The sequence below is a fragment of the Nicotiana sylvestris genome, chromosome 5, assembly GCF_000393655.2.
Source record: "Nicotiana sylvestris chromosome 5, ASM39365v2, whole genome shotgun sequence".
Classification (NCBI taxonomy): Eukaryota; Viridiplantae; Streptophyta; class Magnoliopsida; order Solanales; family Solanaceae; genus Nicotiana; species Nicotiana sylvestris.
This window is the reverse complement of record NC_091061.1, coordinates 70,209,597-70,233,298: the sequence shown is the minus strand read 5'-3', so window position 1 is coordinate 70,233,298 and position 23,702 is coordinate 70,209,597. Positions and strand designations below refer to the sequence as shown.

At 38.2% G+C, this 23,702-nt stretch overlaps 1 long non-coding RNA gene across 1 annotated transcript; it reads left to right on the top strand.

Annotated features, from left to right (window-relative positions):
- The first annotated feature begins 2,610 nt into the window (after positions 1-2,610).
- Positions 2,611-9,621, top strand: LOC104214984 (uncharacterized). Its single transcript, XR_708053.2, has 4 exons — positions 2,611-2,700; positions 2,778-2,826; positions 8,368-9,188; positions 9,275-9,621. It is a non-coding gene; the product is annotated as an uncharacterized lncRNA (long non-coding RNA).
- Positions 9,622-23,702: the final 14,081 nt, after the last annotated feature.

The following is a 23,702-nucleotide window of genomic DNA, read 5'->3' as shown; positions in this document are numbered from 1 at the left end:
TATATATATATATATATATATACATATGTGTGTGTGTGTGTCTTTCACATTTTGGTCTTTCTATTTATTTATTATCTTTTAAGATGTTGATTCTATTTTTCAAGTTTGTGTTGTTTTTAAGGATCTATTATCTCTAAGTCGAGGGTCTCCCTGAAATATCCTCTCTATCCCTTCGGGGTAGGGGTAAGGTCTGCGTACACTCTACCCTTCCCAGACCCCACTAGTGGGATCCTACAGGGTTATTGTTTGTTTTTGTTTATGAACGTGATTTGCTTGAATTGAAACATATCTTCGAACTATTGATTTTTTTATGATTTCCTGAACTAAAACATGAATTCTCGAGATTTACTTGATAAAGGAATAATGAACATGAATGAATCGGCTATTATGCCGTGATTAATAAAAAGACACACATGATAAACACAAAACTTGTTTGGACTTGTATGGGAAATCTGTTTGGGCCTGTATGCGCGATTTACTTGGGCCTGTATGGATAATGGAACTGATCCTTGGTTGGCAATGGTACCAGACCTGTATCGGCAAAGACACGAGCCTTGATTGACGGCGATTTATCCAGTCATGTATGGGCAACAACATGAGCCTTGATTGGCAGCGATTTATTTGGGCATGTATGGGCATGATGTGATATCTGAACATGATGAATGGGAAGCCTAGTATCTCATTATCTTTGATTTTTTCTGAGCACTTGATTTACTGCACTTATTTGTTTCATTATTACTGCTTCATTCTATACTTTGTACTTACTTTATTTATATGAGAACTTGCTCCTTGACATTCACTAAGTACTAGTACTTGGACATACTACAATTGTTTTTGATGCTATGTTAGGCAACAAAGTAGAGCAGGTACAGGCAAATCGAGAGGGCTAGGAGTACTTGTTGCTTTCAAGTTGTTGGTGAGCCCACATCCTTGTTTGTGGGGCTCCTATGAGTCCTTTACTAATTCTTAATAGTTTCACGTTGTGTCCTAAGTAATATTTTTTTTTCTTAGAAGCTTCATTTACAATGGTCATACTGTGAAAAGTATTTTGCAAGTCATTGCTTAGTTTGTTTTCAAGATTTTTGAATTATCAAATTTAACTAAGATTAATGTATTTAGACATAATTTTATTATGCTTAATGTTTAATGATTTATCAACTGAACAAGGGGCAAGTGTCGTAACATCCATCTTATAAGGTGCTTTCGGTACGGTTCCTTAGCATCAGATGCCTATTGCGCCAATGTCGGCTTTGGGGGGTAACAAGCTTGGTAATGGAGCTCTAGGATTGTATGTGGAGCTATGTCTACCGAGGTACTCTTGATGCAGATTGGCCAACTATATGGATGAATGACTCCAGGACATTATTGGTGTTTCATACTCTTCTTGATTCTATATTGTACTGTAGAGGTTGAACTTCTCTTTAAGATCATTTTGACATATTCGTTACTCATGCCTCGCAAAAATATCATAGACTTGTGATGCAGCTGCTAAACAATTGAACTTTGGTACTATGCAGTGCATATTGGTTGTAATACATAGTGTGATGGATGATGCAAAGTCGCTTGGCATTTGATAGTAGGTGTTTGGTGTATATATGATGATTGTAGGGTATGGTTGTTGATGTTTTTGACACATGTATAAGGAAAATGGGAATGTCCTAATTACAGGAAAAGTTTTGCAGAAATCTTGGTATACCTTAAGATGGATAAGGTTTCCAAAGCGATAGTCACAACCTTAACCAAGAAACAAAGGGGATGTAGTAGCTAAAAGATGAGATAGTGATGGGTAGAAGCATGTAGCTGAGTGCCGTTGATTTGTCAGGTGTGTATAAATGTGTATACAGTTAAAACCGGGCTCGCCCTTTATGTGGCTAATCGAGACTGGAACAAGATAGGTCAAGGTTCGACCTCATGCTATATCGAACCATGGTGCAAAGTTAGATTGTCGAGCTCATATACCGAGCAAGATAGAGATCGAGCAAGATCGAGGGAAACTTACCGAGCCAAATAACGGAAGGCCGAAATATCCAAAGTCGGGCCAGAATCGCGGTGGAAATCCCGACACATATCAAGAAGAGGTCGATTAATTACCTAATCATGAGATTTCTTACCTCATATAGAACTGTATCAAGAGTAGGACTTCCTTACTATATAAAGGGGGTCTGATCATTTGTAAAGGACATCATATTTACACAATACAAAGCAATATTCTGCTATTTTCTAGCTTTCATAATCTTCTTACTCTTTTCATACATTAGTTGAAATATCTTTTTGTTCAAGGTTGACTGAACTCGAGGACCAAGACTATTCAATTCACGTGGTTTGCATTTATTCTTTTATCGTCAATTTCAATATTAACACTACAAGAAAAAGGCTTTTTAGGGACCAACATTTAGCGACGAGGTACGAATCTGGTCCCTAGAAGTACACTAGTAAGGACAAGAAATTCACTAGTCCTTAAATCTCTATTTTTTCATTGAAATATTAAAGAGAAATAAAATTAGTCCTGATATATGGTCCTTATTTAGGCCTATTTTCCGCGCGAGAAAGTGGTGCCACACTAAATTGGAATAAAACATAAAAAAGAATTTACTCTAACTTTTAAGAAAACCTAATCTGCCGATTTTTCTCAAGGCTCATCTCCCTCACTCCTTAAAGACGTATAAACCCTGAATCTCTCCTAAAACTCCATATGTGAAGGTACATGTACTGAAACTAAATCAATATTTTTCTTCTATCTCTCTTAAGATAGGTCATCTAATCTCATTTTTTTGCAGATTTGGGGAGAATATCAAACTGAAAATCTAGTACTCATATCCATCACAAGTAAGCACAATTTCTTTCTCTGTATATCTTTTGAGTTAACCTTTGTTTAATATTTCTCAATAACCCATTTTTGCAGGTTTTTGAAATCTTGATTTTTTTTTTGGTAGTAATTGGTTTGCTACTACTCAATATTTTTTTTACAATTAGTTATTTTTCAGATTACATTTTCTTCGGTGTCCCTTTTTGAATTTTTTATAGAAGCCTATGCTTTGTTTGGTGTTTGTTCTTCAAATTTGTTCTTCCTCTACTATGGTTCTCTATTTTTAGATATTGTTTCTGTGTAACTATAATATTATTTGATATTCTGTAATAATAGCAATTATATGCGGATTCTCATGGCTTCTATATACAATGAAACAGCTATGGGAAATATTGATCATTGGTCAGCTTGCACGTCTTTCATTACTTGTTGGCATTTGGTATTGTAAAGATTTAACTTTTATACAGGGAGTGCAAATAATTGTTGCAGTATCAATGTAATTTAACGTGTTCCGCCCATGTGGGTGCAACACCCGTTATCTTTGGTTTAAAGTATGGGTATTGTGTAGTAAATTAATGATAATCACAATATTGAACAATGAGCACCCACAAAACTTGTTTGAGGCACAATTTTCCGATTGAAAAAGTTCTTTTTTGTCGATTCTTTCCTGTTTCCCTTTTTATTATTTTTTTTACCTTCCTTGTACTATTTCACTCTTATTTTTTCCTTTGTTAATTTATTTTCTTTCTTACTTTTGATCGGTTTATTACTGAAAAATGAAGCATTCACCGTTCAAAAATAGCATCTAATTTATGTTGTAATGATAACCTTAGTACATTTTTCTGGTTAAATTTTAACATTATTTTCTAATAACAGTACACCTATAAATATATATGGGTCAATCTAAGTTAAAGGCAATGGAGCACCCATTACTTTAAAAACTTGGATTCGCCACTGATTAGGCAGCAGTGTAGTTGCAATTCCAGAACCCATTAAATCACCTCCAAGAATTGCAACCTTTTTTATGCGTCGTGGTACTAATCCTAAGTAAGTCACCCCAGGTACCTGTTTGTGTGAGAAAAAAGAGCTCGCAGAATCAAGAGGTCAGATTCATTGTTTAATGTTATAAGTATCAAATTATGCTGTAATCAATAATCATAGCCTAACATATTCGACCAACAATACAACTGTTGCACATATCATAAACTATAGGCTATGCAACTGAAAAGTCTAGTAAGCGAAAACATAGCTTCAATTAGGTTTGGTATTGCAGTCATACAACGCCATCTAGTGTTGTATAAGCTTAGCATTATCAAACATTGGGTCCATTACAGCATTACTCAGATTAGAAGTTTCTCCTCAGATCAATACTTTGCAGGAACATTCTAACTCTCAAGGATTTGTGCAATTGTTTATTTTTTATATAAGAAATCATATCTTTACTTCATTTTGTTTAGATTGTCTATGGGTGAATTTTCATTGGAGCCTTGTTGTTGTAGCATTTAAATTATTCTTGGTTCCTTTTGGTTTTTCAGTGCTCTTATCTTAATTCAGGAAACTTTCTTCTTTATGTTAAGCAGAGATGAAGAAAATATGTGTATTTGGATATTAGTATTGCATCTCATTGCAATTCTTAGTCATGTTATGAGATATCTTTTGCATACCACAATTACTTAAAGTTTGTCATAATGATAAAAATAATTGAGAATTCGTGTTCTGTATTTGAGGTTATTAGAATAGAATTATGGTATCTATTTTTCTAGATAGAGTAATGTGCATACCATGTTACTTCTGTATAACAGTTATGGTCTTAATTTCTTAGTGCATTTGTACTAGGCAATGAGTCACGATAGCAGAGAAATGGCAATCAAGTCCTTTTGTTATATTTCTAGTCGAGTCATGATAATATTGCTTATATAATACAAAATTTAGAATTCGGGCTTCTTCCTCCTTACCCAGTTCGTTTTTCCTAAAAGATTATGTGCATCTTAGAGTATTTTCATTATCCTTTATATTTTTTCTAATATGATTCTTATGTAATCTCAAAGGTTATGGCACCTAGTAAGCAGTGAATGCAAGTTGTCGATAGACTTGATGAAGCCTACTTAAATGGGGTGCAAACTTTTTTGAATTATGCTTTTAGAAGAACAGGAGAAATGTGTGAAATACCATGTCCATGTGTCAAATACTATAACACAACTTTATGAACACGTGAGATTGTAGCTGCACATTTAAAGTATATGGAATAATTCAAAATTATACTTTTTGGTATCATCATGGAGAAGTTTTAGGTGAACCACAATCTGAATGTGAAGATGAAGATGATGACGAAGTAGAGGAGTGTGAGAGTGATGATGAAATACGAGAAATTTTGAGTGATTTATATCCTAATATTGATGGAGGCACTATGGACATTAGTTCTGATAACTTCCTTGAAGAAGAACCGAATATTGAAGCAAAAAACTTTTATGGCTTATTGGAGGATTTTGAGAAACCACTATATCAAAATTCTAAATGTTCAAAGCTTTCTACTTTGATTAAATTGCTTCACATAAAAAGTATTGGTCGTTGGAGTAATGAGTCATTTACAATGTTATTAAAAATGTTAAAGGATGAATTATTGCCTGATGGAACTAACTGGCCAGGTTCATATTATGAGGCAACGAAGGTAATTCGAGATCTCGGGCTTTCTTAACAAAAGATTGATGCTTGTAAAAATAATTGCATGTTATTTATGAAAGAGGATAAACTGCTTGAATCGTGCAAAGTTTGTGGGGCGTCCACATGGAAATTGGATAAACATAGCGGGGAAACAAGGAATAAAAATGGTAAAAAGGTAGCATCAAAGACTTTACGCTATTTTCCATTAAAGTCTAGGCTTCAGAGGTTGTTCATGTCTTCAAAGATATCTTCTCTAATTACATGGCATCAAGATAAAAGAGTTGATGATGGAACGATGAGGCACCCAACTGATTCAATAGCGTGGAAGTCTTTTGATGAACTTCATCCCTCATTTGCAGCCGAGCCTCATAATGTTCGACTTAGACTTGCTAGTGATAGGTTTCAACCATTTCAAAGTTCAAAAACCCCATATAACATTTGCTTGTGGTACTTATTCCTTATAATTTACCACCTTGGTTGTATATGAAGCAAGAAAATTTTATTTTGTCAATGCTTATTCCAGGTCCAGATAGTCCTGGAGATGAATTGTTGTTTATCTTCAACCTTTGATAGACGAATTGAAGGAGCTATGGTAAATTGGTATTGAGACCTTTGATGCATCAACCAAACAAAATTTTAAGTTGTACGCTTCATTGTTATGGACCATCAATGACTTTCCAGCATATGAAAATTTATCTGGATGGAGCACAAAAGGAAAATTGGCATGCCCGTGTTGTAACAAAGACACTTGCTCAATTAGAATGGCTAATAGTAAGAAGCAATGTTTTATGGGTCATCGGCGTTACCTTTCTCTAAATCATAAATGGAGGAATGATAAGGAGTCTTTTGATGGAACAAAAGAGCGTTCTGGTACTGAGATACTTAATCAAGTACAAGATCTTGAAGGGCTACAATTAACAAAGGATCCAAAGAAACGGATCAAAATATCACATGATGCTCGAAAGGATAATTGGAACAAGAAGAGTATTTTTTTTTGAACTTCCGTATTGGAAATCTCTTTTATTGCGACATAATTTAGATGTTATGCATATTGAGAAAAATATATGTGATAACATTATGGGGACTATCATGAATTCCAAAGGAAAGACCAAGGGCACAATTAAAACTCGACTAGATTTACGAGAAATGAAGATTAGGCCGGAATTGCACCCAATCAAAAAAGGGGAAAATACGAAGTTTCAATGGCATGTTACACATTGTCTCTTGAAGAAAAGCACAAGTTATGCCTTTTCTTAAAGAATTTAAAAGTCCCAGATGAATTTTCATCTAATATTTATCAATGTATGAATATGAAAGATCACAAGATTTCTGGCTTAAAGAGTCATGATTGTCATGTTCTTCTACAGTACCTGCTTCCACTTGCACTTCGTGGTATGTTGTCCGAAGAAGTGTGTGAACCACTTATTGAGTTATCTTTATTTATTAATGTCCTAGGATCAAAGGAGTTAAGGAGGGAAGAGCTGGAGCAAATTGAAGCCCAAATTCCTCTAACTCTTTGCAAGTTAGAAAGAGTATTCCCTCCTTCATTTTTCGATGTCATGGTGCACTTGCCTATTCATTTAGCGAATGAAGCTAAGATTGCTGGGCCTATTCATTACCGGTGGATGTATCCTGTGGAGCGATGACTATATTTTTTGAATTCTCTTATTGGTAATAGAGCTTGTCCAGAAGGGTCTATTGCAGAAGGATACATTGCAACTGAATGCATGACCTTATGCTCAAGGTATCTGCGTAAAATTGATACAAAGTCCAATCGGCCTGGACGAAATTATGATGGTAGTTTAAAGAATTCTGCTGGAGATTTATCTCTATTTTGTCAACCTGGAAAAACTTTAGGGGCTGGAAAACAAAAGGAGCTTGAAGCAAATGAATTGGAACAGGAACATATATACATATTGAAGAATTGCGATGAAGTTCTACCATATCTCGAGTGTGAAAAACTGTATTTCATATCATTTTGTTCACTCCATATTTTCTTTAGGATTATTTCTCCTTTCGTATGACATTTGTAGTTGATCTAAATTTTGTAGAGAGTTTGCACAAATTCATGTCGATAATCTTCAACACTTGTCCGATGCAGAATGGAACAAACAATTTATTGAGTGGTTTAAAGATAGGGTGAGGTAATAGGTAGACTTTAAACATGAAAATTTAATATTGTATTACTTATACTAAAGTGTTCAATTTATCTTGTTGATAGGTCACATAATTGCATAAAGGAGATAATAGTAAGATCATGAAAGATTTACTCTCACTTTCATGTTGTCCGACCGGATATGTGAGACGTTATAATGGCTACATTGTTAATGGGTACAGATTTCATGTAGAAGATCATGATAATCAGTTAAAGACTAAAAATTGTGAGGTAGTAGTAGTTGGTGCGACTGATAAAGATAGCGAGAACCTTGATTACTATAGAGTTTTGACTGATATACTTGAATTGCAATTCATCCCTGGTAGAAGACTGATTTTATTTATATGTAATTGGTTTGATGTGTATGATAAAATAAAAGAAGTTAAACAAGATGAATATGAATTTATAAGTGTTAATTGAGGGAGATTTTTAAAAACAAATGAGCCTTTTATATTAGCGGACCAAGCATCTCAAGTATTTTATGCTAATGACAATTCCAATAAGGGTTGGCGTGTGGTGAGGAAGACGAAACATCGTGATTCTTATAAGATTGTGCAACAAATAGATGATAGTATTGTAGATTCAGAAAATCCTTCACAAAATAAACGAAAAAGAACGGATAAGATAAAAATCTCTTTATGTATTAATATATTAACTGTTTTACTTTCTGGTTGCATGATTTTTTTGTCTATACATTATTTTTATTATGTTATTCTTATTTTGGTTTTTTCTGATTGTTTTATAGGCCTAACATGAAAAGATCAAAGCTTGAAATGGAGGTTGGATCCACTGCGAAGGCGGCCAAATATGGATTCCTTCCACCAGGTGCTCTAGCAAAGGGACGAGGGCAAAGGCTTAGATCAATGTGCTCTTTAGGGGCGTTTGGAAATGAGGTGGAATCCTTCCATTCAAATGCTTTTCTTACTGCTCAAAATATGTCTAAACCTTTTACTGGTGAAGGAAGTCAAAATATGTTAATATCTTCTAATGGTACAAGATCAAATTCTCTCCCATCTGTTGGTTAAGGAATGCAAGCAACAAAGAAAAACTCCCTAGTTCCTGAAAAAGTAGTTCCTGAAAAAGAGCAAATGCAAACTAATTTTTCATTGCCTCCATCTGCTGATATTTTATTACCTGCATATACAAAGAAAAACTCATTTGTTTCTTGGAAAGATCAAATGCAAACTGAGACTCCATTTCCTCCACCCACTGATCAAGTTATGCAAACAGTTGAAACATGATTGGTTTGACAAATCTATGATTATAAATTTACTTGACACATACAATAGTTTTAGATATTACTAAATCGTGCAATGCAGGTTCAGGTACTACTGAAAAGGTAAAAAAATTCGAGGAAGGAACAAGTGTAAAGAAGTTGCATCACTTGAAGTTGGAGAAAAGTTGAAAGTGACATTTTACAATAATCGAACTGTTGGAAAGAATAGCACTCTATTTTCGAGGCAATTGGGAATAATAGTTCGTGATCGTAATATGTGTCCGTTGGGAGTATCATCATGGGATGATATTAAAGAAGAAAAGATAAATCACATGTGGGCAGCTATTGTGGTAACAAATGTGTCCAATTTATTTATAAGCTACTTGCTACAACTCAAAATATATTTTCAGCTCTAGGGCAAAACCAATCATTGCAGGATCGATTGTCTACTGTAGAAGATGAGGTGAAAGAACTGAAGGAACTAAAAGGATTTTTCTTAAGTCAACACTCTAATGTCCAGCCTCCGGTTGCTCAACATGCTAATGTTCAGCCTTCGGCGTCACCATATCAGGAGAATGACCATTGTTGAACATACCAACTTAGTAACAACTTACTCATTTCAATTATTTTTTAGTTAATAAATATTTGAATGCAATATTGTTGCAACTAGTAAAACTCTGTTGCAACTAGTGTGTTACTTGGCTTAAAAGATGTGTTTTGTTTGCAACTAATACTGAGATTGCTGCAACTAGTCTCAACTATACTATTACAACTTGTAAGACTACTCTCAATGGGTGAACATCTTATAATTAGACTGCTGCAATAAAATACTTAAAGTGTTAGTAAGTTTCATGCTACTATAATAGCTAAAGAACAGCTTTTTAAAGCTGAAAAATCTCCAAGTAATATTCCATTTAACTAGTTGATCAATGAGTATGGTATTGTTACTTATATGGTATTGCATTGAAAAGTGGGGTGGAGACTAATAACGTAAATGCTGATGGTCTATCTACTGGTTTTGTTTCTTATTAACAACGAGTATGGTTTTATTTCTTATTAACCTCTCCTCTGAATTTCAGTTTGATCCTTCTAAGTCAAACGTAAAACTTTAGTTGTTCTGTATTACATTAATATTGGATGTATGAATGTGTTTTATGTGGGCATATAAGAGTATATTCTCCCTAGTTAGCAAATGTGTTTCACGGAAAAATGTTAGTGGAAAACTTATAATATACCTTCTGACAAAATATGTAACATGTTATAAGTTATATATTTGTATACCATACATGATGTCCATCCACCTTTCTCTATTTTCTTTGAGACTGGTAAAAAAGAGTAAGAAGGAATAAATATTCGGTCTCATACTAAAGGACATGACTACACTCAATATAGAAAATCAAATGTGCTTGTTTTTTGTACTAACATCCGAGTATGCAGTTAAAAAGACTCTTCTTTTCCTATGTATGATTTATGAGTTTTTTTTCTTGCATGTGTATGGTTATTGGTTACAGATTAGAGCAATTTGTACAACATTTACATTTGTAATTCTCTACCAAGAACTACAAATATTTTCTCTCTCTGTCTTGGTGCATTACTTTTGACTCTGGCTCTATGCTCACTTCTTGATTGAGGATCCATTTCCTTCGTATAGTTTCAAATACTAAAAGATAATTAAAGATATTGACTCTCTTAGTTTTGGCTCTGGCTTTGATTATGTATGCTCTTTGCTGGTTGCTGTGTTGTATAGAATATCATCTTTTTTTGAAGTTGTACTTTACATTCCTAGATTTTCATAAAGTACATATAAGCTACTGTCTAGATGTTTAACTTGAAACTAAATTTGCAATTCTTGGTAAAGGATTACCCTTTTAGGTTTTCGTAAATGACACGACGGTTATATAACACAGTTTTTCTAATTTGTTTTTGTTTATATTCATGCAGCCTCGTTTATATTGCTAGCTGTTTTATTTTTGAAGTGTATATATATTACACTTGGTGAATTTGGATACTTTTTCAGGTAAGAGGTCAAATTATTATTAAAGTGAAAATGAAAAATTATTTAATATAATTTTCTAGTGATATTTACAATCTTATTAAAGGAAATTTTTTTGAATATTTTTACATGTTTTTGAGGCTAAAGTTTACAAATCAAGATGCGGGTTTTAAAGATATACAAGTTGACTTCTATATTGCTAGAAATGTTGGACAAAATATTATATTAAGTGTAGGGATGTTAAGTAGATATTTTGCAAAGGGTTCAAAAAAATATTCGACCATGGCTGTGCAGTGCCACCAACATATACTATTCACTTTTTGTCCTTAATTATTATATATGAGACCATATGTATCATTATATTATCTTTTTGTGAGTAAATTTTCTATTTATATATATATATATATATATATATATATATATATATATATATATATATATATATTGTGATTTGAGAATTTATGAAAAATTAGAATTTAGGACCACCCATGCTTGGTCCTTAATAAGATTAATGACCAGATCCTCTTGTCCTTAAAGCGTTTTAGGACCGGTAAACTCGTTGCTAAATGTTTAAAGGAACTAAATACTATACGACATTGATTTGTAGTAAAGACCATATTTCTGGTCCCTAAAATTATTTAAGGACCATATTACAAGTAGTCGTTAATACCTTTCAAGGACCAGTATTAGTCTGGTCGCCAAACATATTTAGGGACCAGATGTCAAACCCATCGTTAATAGCCTTTAACGACAGAGGATCTAGCGACCGATCATGACCAGTTTTAACTGGTTGCTATATATATTCTGGGACCCAAATTAGGCTTTTAGGGACCATTTTTCTCGTCTCTAGAAGTCATTTTTCTTGTAGTGTAATCTGTTCTTCTTAATTTGTGTTAAGGTATATCACGTATCCTTAAAATCGCGTATAAATTCAATTGTTATCCGATTTTAGGGTAAATAGTTTGTCGCCCACCGTGGGGCTAAGGATAATAGTGATTACCTGGTAAAAACTTTCGTAAGACACACTATTTTACACCTGTTCTTTGAAGTATCTTGATTACAGGACTAAAATGTCAAACTCTCAGTCAGCACCTCTACACATTGACAATGATTTCAGCCACCACGGCGAAAATGATAACATAGCACCAGGGAACTATGTACCTCTAATTGGCCTCGATGGAGTTCTAGCTGTAGATCCAATTGACATCAGCTCACATGTGGCCATCAATGGAAATTTAGCCATCAATCCCAAAGGTAGCATCCGTGGGGATGTTTGATCGGTCGCTCAAAGCGCACGTGGTGGTGAAGATGGAGGGATCAACCTGCGGGTGATCTTCAAAATATTATAGGATCAACAGGCAGTAATAGCCAAGCTCCAAAACGAGAATCACCCACTGAGCAGGGTCGAGCTCGAGTCGTCCCAGGAAAATGTACATAGGGTCGAATCGGTTTCAAGAAAATTGAACAAGAAATAATAGGAGACCAATCCTGCAATCATGAAGATGCTCGAAGATCTAAAAAAGTGCATTGAGTTAGGGGAAAAGAAGATCGAGGCAAACGACAAAAAGGGGAAACTTGTAACTCTAGGGTCGATCAAATCCTTGGGGCACCGCCAATATTGAATGGACTGGATTCCAAAAAGTTCGTACAAAAACCTTTCTCCCCCGAGTGTGGCTGTGAAACCAATTCCTAAGAAGTTCCGCATGCCCGAGATTCCTAAGTATAATAGAACGACCGACCCGAACGATCACATCACCTCTTACACATGTTCTATCAAAGTGAATGATCTAGAGGATGACGAGATCGAATCCGTCTTGCTAAAGAAACTCGGGGAGACCCTGTCAAAGGGAGTTATGATATGGTACCATAATTTATCACCTAATTCTATTGACTCATTTGCTATACTTGCAGATTCTTTCGTAAAGGCACACACTGGGGAAATAAAGATCAAAACTAGGAAGTCGGACCTTTTCAAGGTAGGTCAAAAGGACAACGAAATGCTTAGAGAATTCATGTCTCTATTCCAAATAGAACAGATGGACTTACCACCGGTCGCTGATAATTGGGCTGTTCAAGCTTTCACTCAAGGACTCAACGTTGGAAGCTCAATGGCTTCACAGTAGTTGAAGCAAAATTTGATAGAATACCCAGCTGTTACTTGGGCTGATATGCATAATTAGTATTAATCAAAGATCAGGGTCGAGGACGATCAACTTGGGGATCCTTCTAGATGCGTTTATCCTGTCAGACCCATTGATAGGATCAAGAAGGATATTGACTGAGAACCGAGGGCAAACAGAGATTTATATCAGATGTAATAGAGATCGTAGAAGTAGCAGACCAAGGCAAAGTTCTGCATGAAATGAAAGGAGAAGTGATCGAGGTCAAAAGAACGGCTTCGATAGACCTATCGTACCTAAAGAGGCACCACGATTATCAGAGTATAACTTTAAAGTTGACGCGGCTACCATTGTATCGGCTATTAGATGCATCAAAGAAACCAAGTGACCTCGACCTTTACAAACCGGCCCAACACATAGGGATCCCAACCAAATATGCAAATATCATGGCACACATGGCCTCAGAACGGAGGACTATCAACAATTGAGGGATGAAGTAGTCCGTTTATTCAACAACGGTCACCTTCGAAAATTTCTGAGTGACCGAGATAAGAATCATTTCTGAAACAAGGATTCCAATAAACAAAATGAACAAGACGAGCCCCAACACATCATCCATATGATCATCGAAGGGGTCGATATTCCTCAAGGTCTGATGATAAAGCGCACCAAAGTATCAATCATAAGGAAAAATAGACTCGAGATTACATACCAGAAGAGACTCTATCTTTCAACGACGAGGATGCAGAAGGAATCATGCAACCCGATAATGATGCACTGGTAATTTCGGTAATCATGAATAAAACTCAAGTTACATGTGTACTAATTGATTCAGGTAGCTCGGCCAACATCATTCGATTGAGGGTCTTCGAGAAACTTGGCCTATAGGACAAAATCGTACCCGTGGCCCGAGTACTAAATGGATTCAACATGGCTTGTGAAACTACTACAGGAGAAATAACATAGCCGGTAAACATATCCGGGACCACCCAGGTGACCAAGTTTTATGTAATCGAAGGGGATATGAGGTACAATGCCCTATTCGGGAGGATATGGATCCACAACATGAGGGCTGTGCCCTCGACCCTTCACCAGGTATTAAAATTTCCAACAACATAAGAGATAAAGATGGTTTACGGGGAGCAACCCGCCGCAAAGGCGATGTTTTCCGTTGATGAAGTAATTCCGATATCAACACTCTCATTGACAAAGGACTTAGGTTCGAAAGCAAAAAAGGAAGCCAAATAGAAATCATCGATGCCAGCCTCAACCTAACCGGACAAGCAAGGGATTGACAAAGACGACGATTATAAGGTTCCTCGATACTTTATAGCTCCGAATGATTCCAACTCTACTAAATCAACGGTCGAAGAGCTAGAGTAGGTCATGCTGATCGAACATCTGCCTGATCAAAAGGTATACCTTGGCACGAGGTTAACTCCCGAGCTCAGGAAAAAGCTCATTCAATTTCTTATAGCTAATATGGATTGCTTTGCTTCATCCCACCTCGATATGACAGGGATCCTTCTAGAGATAACTACTCACAAGCTGAGCTTGGACCCGAAGTTCTTTCCGGTAAAGCAGAAAAGGAGACCCCAGCCTGAAACCAAGCATGTCTTCATCAAGAACGAGGTAACTAAACTCTTTAAATAGGGTCCATCCAGGAGGTCAAATACCCGGAATGGTTAGCAAACGTAATATTAGTCCCTAAAAACGGGAACAAACTAAGAATGTGCATGGATTATAAAGATTTAAATAAGGCATGCCCCAAAGATTCTTTCTCGTTGCCTAACATCGATCGCATGATTGATGCCACGGCCGGCCATGAGATCCTCAGTTTTCTTAATCCCTACTCCGGTTACAACCAAATATGGATGAACCCTAATGACCAAGAAAAAACCTCTTTCATCACTAAGTATGGCACATACTGCTATAACGTAATGCCATTTGGATTAAAAAATACCAGTTCCACTTACCAACGACTAGTAAACCGAATGTTTGAAGAACAAATAGGAAAAACCATGGAATGTTATATTGATGATATGTTAGTTAAGTCCCTGCGTGTAGAGGACCATTTAAAGCATTTACAAGAAACTTTCTGCATATTGAAGAAGTATAACATGAAGCTGAATCTAGAAAAGTGTGTGTTCGGAGTCAGATACGGTAAATTTCTCAGATTCATGGTATCCAACCAAGGGATCGAGATCAACCTCGACAAGATAAAAGCTATCGAGGATATCACAGTAGTGGATAATGTAAAGTCTGTACAAAGGCTAACCGGGCGCATTGCAGCCCTTGGGCTATTCATCTCGAGGTTGTCTGATAAAAGCCATCGATTTTTTTTTTGCTGAAAAAGAAAAACAATTTCACATGGACCTCAGAATTCCAACGGGCCTTAGTAGAACCTAAGCGATACTTATCAAGAATGCCATTGCTTCACACGCCGAGGGCCGACGAACGACTATACTTGTATCTAGCAGTATCAGAAATAGTGGTAAGTGGAGCCCTAGTTCGGGAAGAACAAGGTATGCAATTTCCAATTTATTATGTTAGCTGGACCTTATGTGCGGCTGAAACTAGGTATTCTCACCTAGAAAAATGGCACTCACTTTGCTAAATGCCTCTAGGAAACTGAACCATATTTTTAGTGCCATCATATATGTATTGTAACAACCTATCCTTTAAGAAATATAATGCATAAACTTGAACTCTCAGCGAGATTGGCCAAATGGGCTGTATAAATCAGCGGGTACGATATCGAATATCAACCCTAAACAACTATTAAATCCCAAATTTTGGTAGATTTCGCGGCCGACTTTACGCCGGCCCTAATACCCGAAGTCGAAAGAGAGTTGTTGGTAAACTCGGGAACGTCTTCGAGAATCTGGACCCTCTTTACGGATGGTGCCTCGAACGTAAAGGGGTCCGGACATGGCATCATTCTAAAGCCACCCACAAGTAATATAGTTAGACAATCTATTAGAACTGTAAAATTGACTAACTATGAGGCCGACTATGAGGCCATGATTGCAGGTCTCGAACTGGCCAACGGCTTGGGGCGGAGGTGATCGAAGCTAAGTGTGACTCCCTCCTTGTAGTAAACCAAGTCAATGGAACGTTCGAAGTCAAAATAGAACGAATGCAAAGGCACCTAGACAAGTTACAGTTAACATTACATCGGTTTAAAGAGTGGACTTTGCAGCACATGCCTCGAGATCAAAACAGTGAGGCTGATGCCCTTGATAGCTTAGGGTCGTCAGTCGAAGACAATGAGCTGAACTCGGGGGTAGTCGTATAACTCATGAGGTCGGTAGTAGAGGAAGGTTATGCCAAAATAAACTCCACAAGCTTAACATGGGATTGGAGAAATAAATACATAGAGTATTTGAAGACCGGGAAACTTCCCTCAGATCCAAAGGAATCAAGGGCCCTGCGCACAAAGGCAACCTGATTTATCTTGTCCGAGGACGGAACCTTGCTCAGGATAATCTATGATGGCTCGCTAGCAATATGTCTGGGACCGAGAGATACCGAGTTTGTTCCGAGGGAAATTCACGAAGGCACCTTTGGGAACCACTTAGGCGCCGAATCATTTGTTTGAAAGGTAATCAGAGCTAGCTATTACTGGTTGATATGGAAAAAGATGCGAAGGAGTTCGTACAAAAGTGTGATAAATGCCAAAGAGATGCTCTGATGATTCATCATGTGGCGGAGCTACTGCACTCGGCCTTATCACCATGGCCATTCATGAAGTGTGGAATGGATATTGTCGGCCCTCTTCCATCAGCACTGGGTAAGGCTCAATTTATCCTATTTATGACTGACTATTTTTTTAAGTGTGTTGAAGAACATGCATACGAGAAGGTCATGGAGAAGGAAGTCATCGACTTTATTTGGGACCACATCAGATGTCGGTTCAGGATGCCATCCGAAATTATTTGTGACAACGGGAAATAGTTTATCGGTAGCAAAGTGACCAAGTTTCTCGAAGATCATAAGATCAAAAAGATCTTATTGGCACCTTATCACCCTAGTGGGAACAGACAAGATGAATTTACGAACAAAACCATAATACAAACCTTAAGAAAAGGTTGATAGACGCTAATGGAAAATGGAAAGAGGTACTACCCGAAGTTCTTTGGGCATATCGCACAACTTCGAAATTTAGTACTGAGGCTACCCCATTCTCATTGGTTTATGACGCCGAAGCTCTAATACCATTCGAAGTCGGGGTGCCAAGTATCCGATTCCGATACATAACAAAAAAACCAAATGATGAAGCCATGAATACGAGCCTGGAGTTATTGGATGAAAGACGTGAAGCCGCCCTTGTTCGATTGGCCGCCCAAAAGCAACGGATCGAGATGTATTACAAACAAATGGCCAACCTTCGATACTTCAATGTCGGGGACTTAGTACTAAGGAAGGTCACACTAAGCACCTGAAATCCGAACGAAGGGAAACTATGTCCGAATTAGGAAGGAGCATACCAGATTCTCGAGGTCACAGGGAAAGGATCCTATAAGCCCGGAATGACAAATGGAGAAAAACTACCAAACAATTGGAATGTAACATACCTAAAACGATATTACTGCTAAGGTACGACTCCATTTTATTTCTTTTTATTTTCGGACTAACACCTACAGGTGGCCGACTAGGAGATGCACGAAGTCTTTAGGTATGAAAGCACGCATTGCACTCTTTTTTCCTTAAATCATTTTTGTCCTAATTGGATTTTTCGGCAAGGTTTTTAACGAGGCAACATTGGATCATGCTAACTTAGAATCAAAGGCCGATTACGAATCGCTGCCAAAGACAACATTAATAGTATTCAAGGTTCCTTTACAATCAACCTCGAATACTGGGGGGCATTACCCTTGGATAGCGGCTTTTATGAGGAAATTACTTCATAATAAAAGGGTCTCGATAGATAGGATTTGATGTAAGGGCCAAACAGTCAAACAAACCCTGCCCACATAGGTTGCTCGAGCCCTAACATAAAATATGTACGCATGTATAACTATTTTTTCACAAGAATAAAGAGAAGTACCTTCCTTGCAATTATCTTGTGTTTTAAAAAAGTTTCCTCTTTACATCCCTTAAAGAATTTCGTACTTTAGATCTCTTAAGGAAATGAGCTCAAGGGCCAATTATAACCATAGTTCGGATGATCACTCCCTCACTCAGGGACTGTCGTCCGAAAACAAACTCGAACAGATCTAACTATTAAACATAGGGGGCATAAAACCTATTAGGAAACCCCCGAGTTTTAAAAGCCACGTCCATACTCACTCGGGGACTATTATCTTAGGTAGGCCTGGATAATTCTAGGAACCGTCCACTGGGCGACGCCCGATCTAAAAGGCTACGACTATATTTACATGGCTCGGAGACGTCTGAGAACCGTAACAAAAGATAGGCCTTAAAAAATAAATTTTGCATAACCGACTCTAAGGCTACTATTGGCAAACTATAATCTAAGTTACTTACTTTGGGAGAAAGTTCTCGGTAACACCGAACCCCAAAGATGCCTCAAAACAAAATAATGTAAAGGCAGGGATTGTTTGAACTTACCCAACCTAAGTTATGTTATGCTAAGGCATTCCTACCTTTGTGAATACAAATAATAAAGCAAAGGAAAAATTTGAAAGCCGAAAGGGTAAATAAAGCCTAGTATATATTTACCCACTAGTCTTTTTACAAAGTACAGAATGGCTTAGTTCAAAAATTTACAATGGCCGAAACGGCCTCAAAAAGATGCAAAATAAAGCGAAAAATATAAAGTCCTAAGTGGCCTGGTCTTCTTCGGAGGCAGCATATCCATCCTTGGGATCTTCCCCACCTTAAGACTTGCTTAAACTCTCGGAATCTTCCTCGGGAACGGCCAACTTCCGTGCCCTAGCTTTTTCTATTTCGGCATTCTCGATTTCCGCTAGTATATCAAAGCCCTGAGCATGGACTCCCTCGAGGGCTTCCCTTTGATCCTTCCACCTTTCATAATCCACCATGCTATTGACCTGTGCCTGGATGGCCTCAACGTCGACCTTGTATTGGGCCACTTTAGCATCGGCTTTGGTATTGGCCACGACCGCCTCGGATTTGGACACCTCAAGTTCATTGGCCAAGTTTGCTTTATCAGAAATAACCAAGTCCAATTGGGATTGAAGCTCCTCAATTTTCTTGACCTGCACCAAGGCTTTCTCTTTTGTAGCCCGGAGTTAGGTCTCGGCCAATTCTAGTTGTGCTTGGACAACTTACTTTTTTCGAGGTTAAAATGTCCATATTTTTCTTGAACTATTTAGCCTCGGCTTGTATCGTATCTACCTCTACCTTGAGCTGCTCAATCTGTTCGTGCCTTTGCCAGACATGTAAGATCTGATCGTTAGTCACCATCTCTAATTTTTCTTCACTATCGTGACACACTCGAAATAAATGCTCGACCATCTCGACATGTTCACTCTAAGCCGCTTCTAAGTTGGCCCGAAGGTTCTCACTCAGAAGCGTGTAAGTATCCCTCTTCTAGGTGAGTTCCCTGACCTCAACCTCATGCTCCTCCCGGATTCGGAGGAAAGCCTCATGATTCAATATCGAAGCCTGCAAACATGAAGAAATATGTTAGGATTATTTACAACTTCAAGTTTAAAATAAATAATGAAGTGACCCTCGAAGTTACCCGATTCAAAGCATGTTAGGTCTCATTAAATAGACAAGGAGCTACCACCGTATTCATCACGACCTCATCTTCCTTGGTCACCAAGCATCTAAGGTAGCTAGCAACCCCCATAGGGACAGAAATAACCCGAGCATCCTCCGGAACAGAAAAACTTATTGACCGCCTACGGTCGGGGTTAACACTTAGGGCTAGGAATTGATCCACCAGTTTTGGGCTTGTTGAAGACCCAGTGGCACCCGATGATGGCACCTTCCTTATAACCGGCAGGTCACCAAACCTAGTGACGTCTTCCGAAATAGTGGACTCAAACCCATCCAAGAAGTAGCGGATATCAGTCGCCCTCTGAGGTCCCTCGTAAGAACAGCTTTCTAACATACCAGCTTCACAAATCATGGTGTTTGAAATCTAAGGGGGCTCGTCGATGTCGATCACCCCAAGCTCATCCTCGGGGCACTTTCCACTGCTCGAAAAACATCGCCCCTGGTCTCTCTCTCGACTCCTTAGCTTGGGGAAGAATGGCCTCAACCCATCTGACTCGGAAACTTTAGCCAGAGCTCTTTCACTGACCTCCTCATGTCGGGGTGGTTCAACTTCAGTACCTGCCAGTTCGAGAACTTCTTGTACCACGACACCTTCCCGCACGCGGGCCACCAATTTGGATTTATCTTCCTCTTTTTCTTCGGACTCATCCCTTAGTTGATGGACTGAGTCCTAGGGTATAGCACTAGAACTCCCCTTGGGCTTGCGGGACATCCTCTTCGGCTTTTTATTTTCCGAGTTCGGGGAACTCGAGATACTTTTTATCTTCTTATCTTCACCAAGCTTCAGAGTAGGGGGCTCGAAAGGCACATCCTCATCAACAGATGGAGGCCTCATAGAAACGTCTTTGGGGAGACTTACAAAAGAAAACAGAGCCGATAAGAATTTAATAGTACAAGGGGAAAATCAAACAGTATTGAATTAGAGGAGAAAACTTACCATGGTTACGGGTCTCCTATCAACCCTTCATTAATTTCATCCAAGCGTGCTTGGAATATGGTCTCTGTGATACCAGGCCCTCGACCCATTCTTTGAGTTCAGGAACTACGTCTGGCATTTGGGCCACGGATGCAACACCAAAAAAATCGACATGGATGAAGATAAGAGGTAAAACAACAAGATTAGACAATGAAGGCAAAGTACTACTTACAATTTGCATTCCATTTCTCAGGAAATGGCATGTCTTCAATAGGGATCAGGTCTGAAGTCTTTATTCAAACAAATTAGCCCATCCAACCCCCATCCCGAGCCTCGTCTATACTCGAGAATGGTCTTGCTAGCCCGACGAGCAAGCTTGATCAGCCCTCCTTGATAGAGTTGGGACTGGAGAGGCGTATAAGGTGATCGAGGGTAAAGGGACATCCCTTGATTTTGCTTATAAAGAATCGGAGGAGAATCACTTTTCTTCAGAAGGAAGGGTGGATCTGGCCAAGGGTCATGTCGTACCTCTTGCAAAAGGCAACGATGATATGATCTAAGGGATCCAACATGAAGGGGTAAGTGTAAACACTTAGAAAACCCTCCATATGGGTAGTGATTGATTCCTTGGGCGAAGGTACCATCACATGCTTATTGATCCAGTTGCAATCCTCTTTAACCTTGGTGAGGAGATCATCGGTAATTGTGCATATGTACCTCAAGACCGGCTCACATCGACCCGGTACCGAGGAAGTCTTTTCAATCATAAAATTAACAATAGTAGGGCACCCAATCGGAACGAATTCGTCAATGTGATGTTCCGCCATAGCTCCGTCACCGGCGGGTCATGATGAAGAGGCAGACTCCTTTTGTGGTACAGTCTTAGAAGTTTTCTCCATTGTAGAACATAAGAAAGGGGATTTAGAATGGTATGCCATTTGCTGAGAGTTCAAGAAATTTGGATGCAAGAATTGCAAAGCAAAGGGATTTTCGAAAAAACAAGAATAGGAGGAGACTTGAACGTAAAGTTTGAATAAAGGAGAAATTGGGGTACTTATAGCTTGCTGGTGATGGTTTAGAACCCATAGTGGCCGACCAGCAACTGACAAACATTTAATGCCTTGGTCACTGGATCGACGAGATGTTTCGGTATCCATTTGTTGCTTATATCATAGCCGGGTATCTCAGTGACCTTTCGTCACTTACGTCATGGCCCATCGAGACGAGATTCAGAAGTTCATATTGTTTCTCATCATCTTCTCTCTTGGAAATGAAGGGACTATTTGTATATGGTCAAAATCGGGCTCTCCCTTTGTGTGACTAATCGAGACTAGAATATGATAGGTCAAGGTTCGACCTCGTGCTATACCAAACCATGGTGCAAAGTTAGATTATCGAGCTCATGAACTAGAGATCTATCAAGATCGAGATTGGCCAAGATCGAGACCGAGCAAAATAGTGATCAAGCAAGATTGAGGGAAACTTACCAAGCCAAATAATGGAAGGCTGAAATATCCGCAATCGGGCGAGGATCACGGCAAAAATCCCGGCACGTATCAAGAAGATGCCGATTAATTAGCTAATCATAAGATTTCTTACCTCATATAGAACAGTATCAAGAGTAGGACTCCCCTACTATATAAAGGGGTCTGATCATTTGTAAAGGACATCATATTTACACAATACAAAGCAATATACTGCCATTTTCTAGTTTTCATCATCTTGTTACTCTGTTCATACGTTAGTTGAAACATCTTTTGGTTCAAGGGTGACTGAACTCGAGGGCCAAAGCTATTCAATTCATGTGGTTTTCATTTATTCTTTTATCGTCAATTTCAATATTAATTTATTCTTCTTAATTTGTGTCAAGGTATATCACGTATCTTTAAAATCGTCTATAAATTCAATTGTTATCTGATTTTAGGGTAAACAAGGTGAAGAATGAGATAGCTACGTCCTTAGGTTTTGACAAAGAGGTAATGAGATGTGGGGATATTTCGTAGCAGTAAGTATAGAGAAGCCTATTTGAGTGTTATATTCAAATTGAAGGTATTAACACTTATATTCTTTCCTTCTTGCCTTATTAGTAGATACCTTTTGGAAAATCTAATACTTGTTATAAAATAAAGACTGTAAAGTAAAGAAAAGTATAGAGAGAAATAACCAAGTTTGGACACCTCAAGTTCATTGGCCAAGTTTGCTTTATCAGAAATAACCAAGTCCAATTGGGATTGAAGCTCCTCAATTTTCTTGACCTGCACCAAGGCTTTCTCTTTTGTAGCCCGGAGTTAGGTCTCGGCCAATTCTAGTTGTGTTTGGACAGCTTACTTTTTTCGAGGTTAAAATGTCCATATTTTTCTTGAACTATTTAGCCTCGGCTTGTATCGTATCTACCTCTACCTTGAACTGCTCAATCTGTTCGAGCCTTTGCCAGACATGTAAGATCTGATCGTTAGTCACCATTTCTAATTTTTCTTCACTATCGTGACACACTCGAAATAAATGCTCGACCATCTCGACATGTTCACTCTAAGCCGCTTCTAAGTTGGCCCGAAGGTTCTCACTCAGAAGCTTGTAAGTATCCCTCTTCTAGGTGAGTTCCCTGACCTCAACCTCATGCTCCTCCCGGATTCGGAGGAAAGCCTCATGATTCAATATCGAAGCCTGCAAACATGAAGAAATATGTTAGGATTATTTACAACTTCAAGTTTAAAATAAATAATGAAGTGACCTTCGAAGTTACCCGATTCAAAGCATGTTGGGTCTCATTAAATAGACAAGGATCTACCACCGCATTCATCACGGCCTCATCTTCCTTGGTCACTAAGCATCTAAGGTAGCTAGCAACCCCCATAGGGACAGAAATAACCCGAGCATCCTCCGGAACAGAAAAACTTATTGACCGCCTACGGTCGGGGTTAACACTTAGGGCTAGGAATTGATCCACCAGTTTGGGCTCGTTGAAGACCCAGTAGCACCCGATGATGGATCCTTCCTTAGAACCGGCAGGTCACCAAACCTAGTGACGTCTTCCAAAATAGCGGACTCAAACCCATCCAAGAAGTAGCGGATATCAGTCGCCCTCTGAGGTCCCTCGTAAGAACAGCTTTCTAACATACCA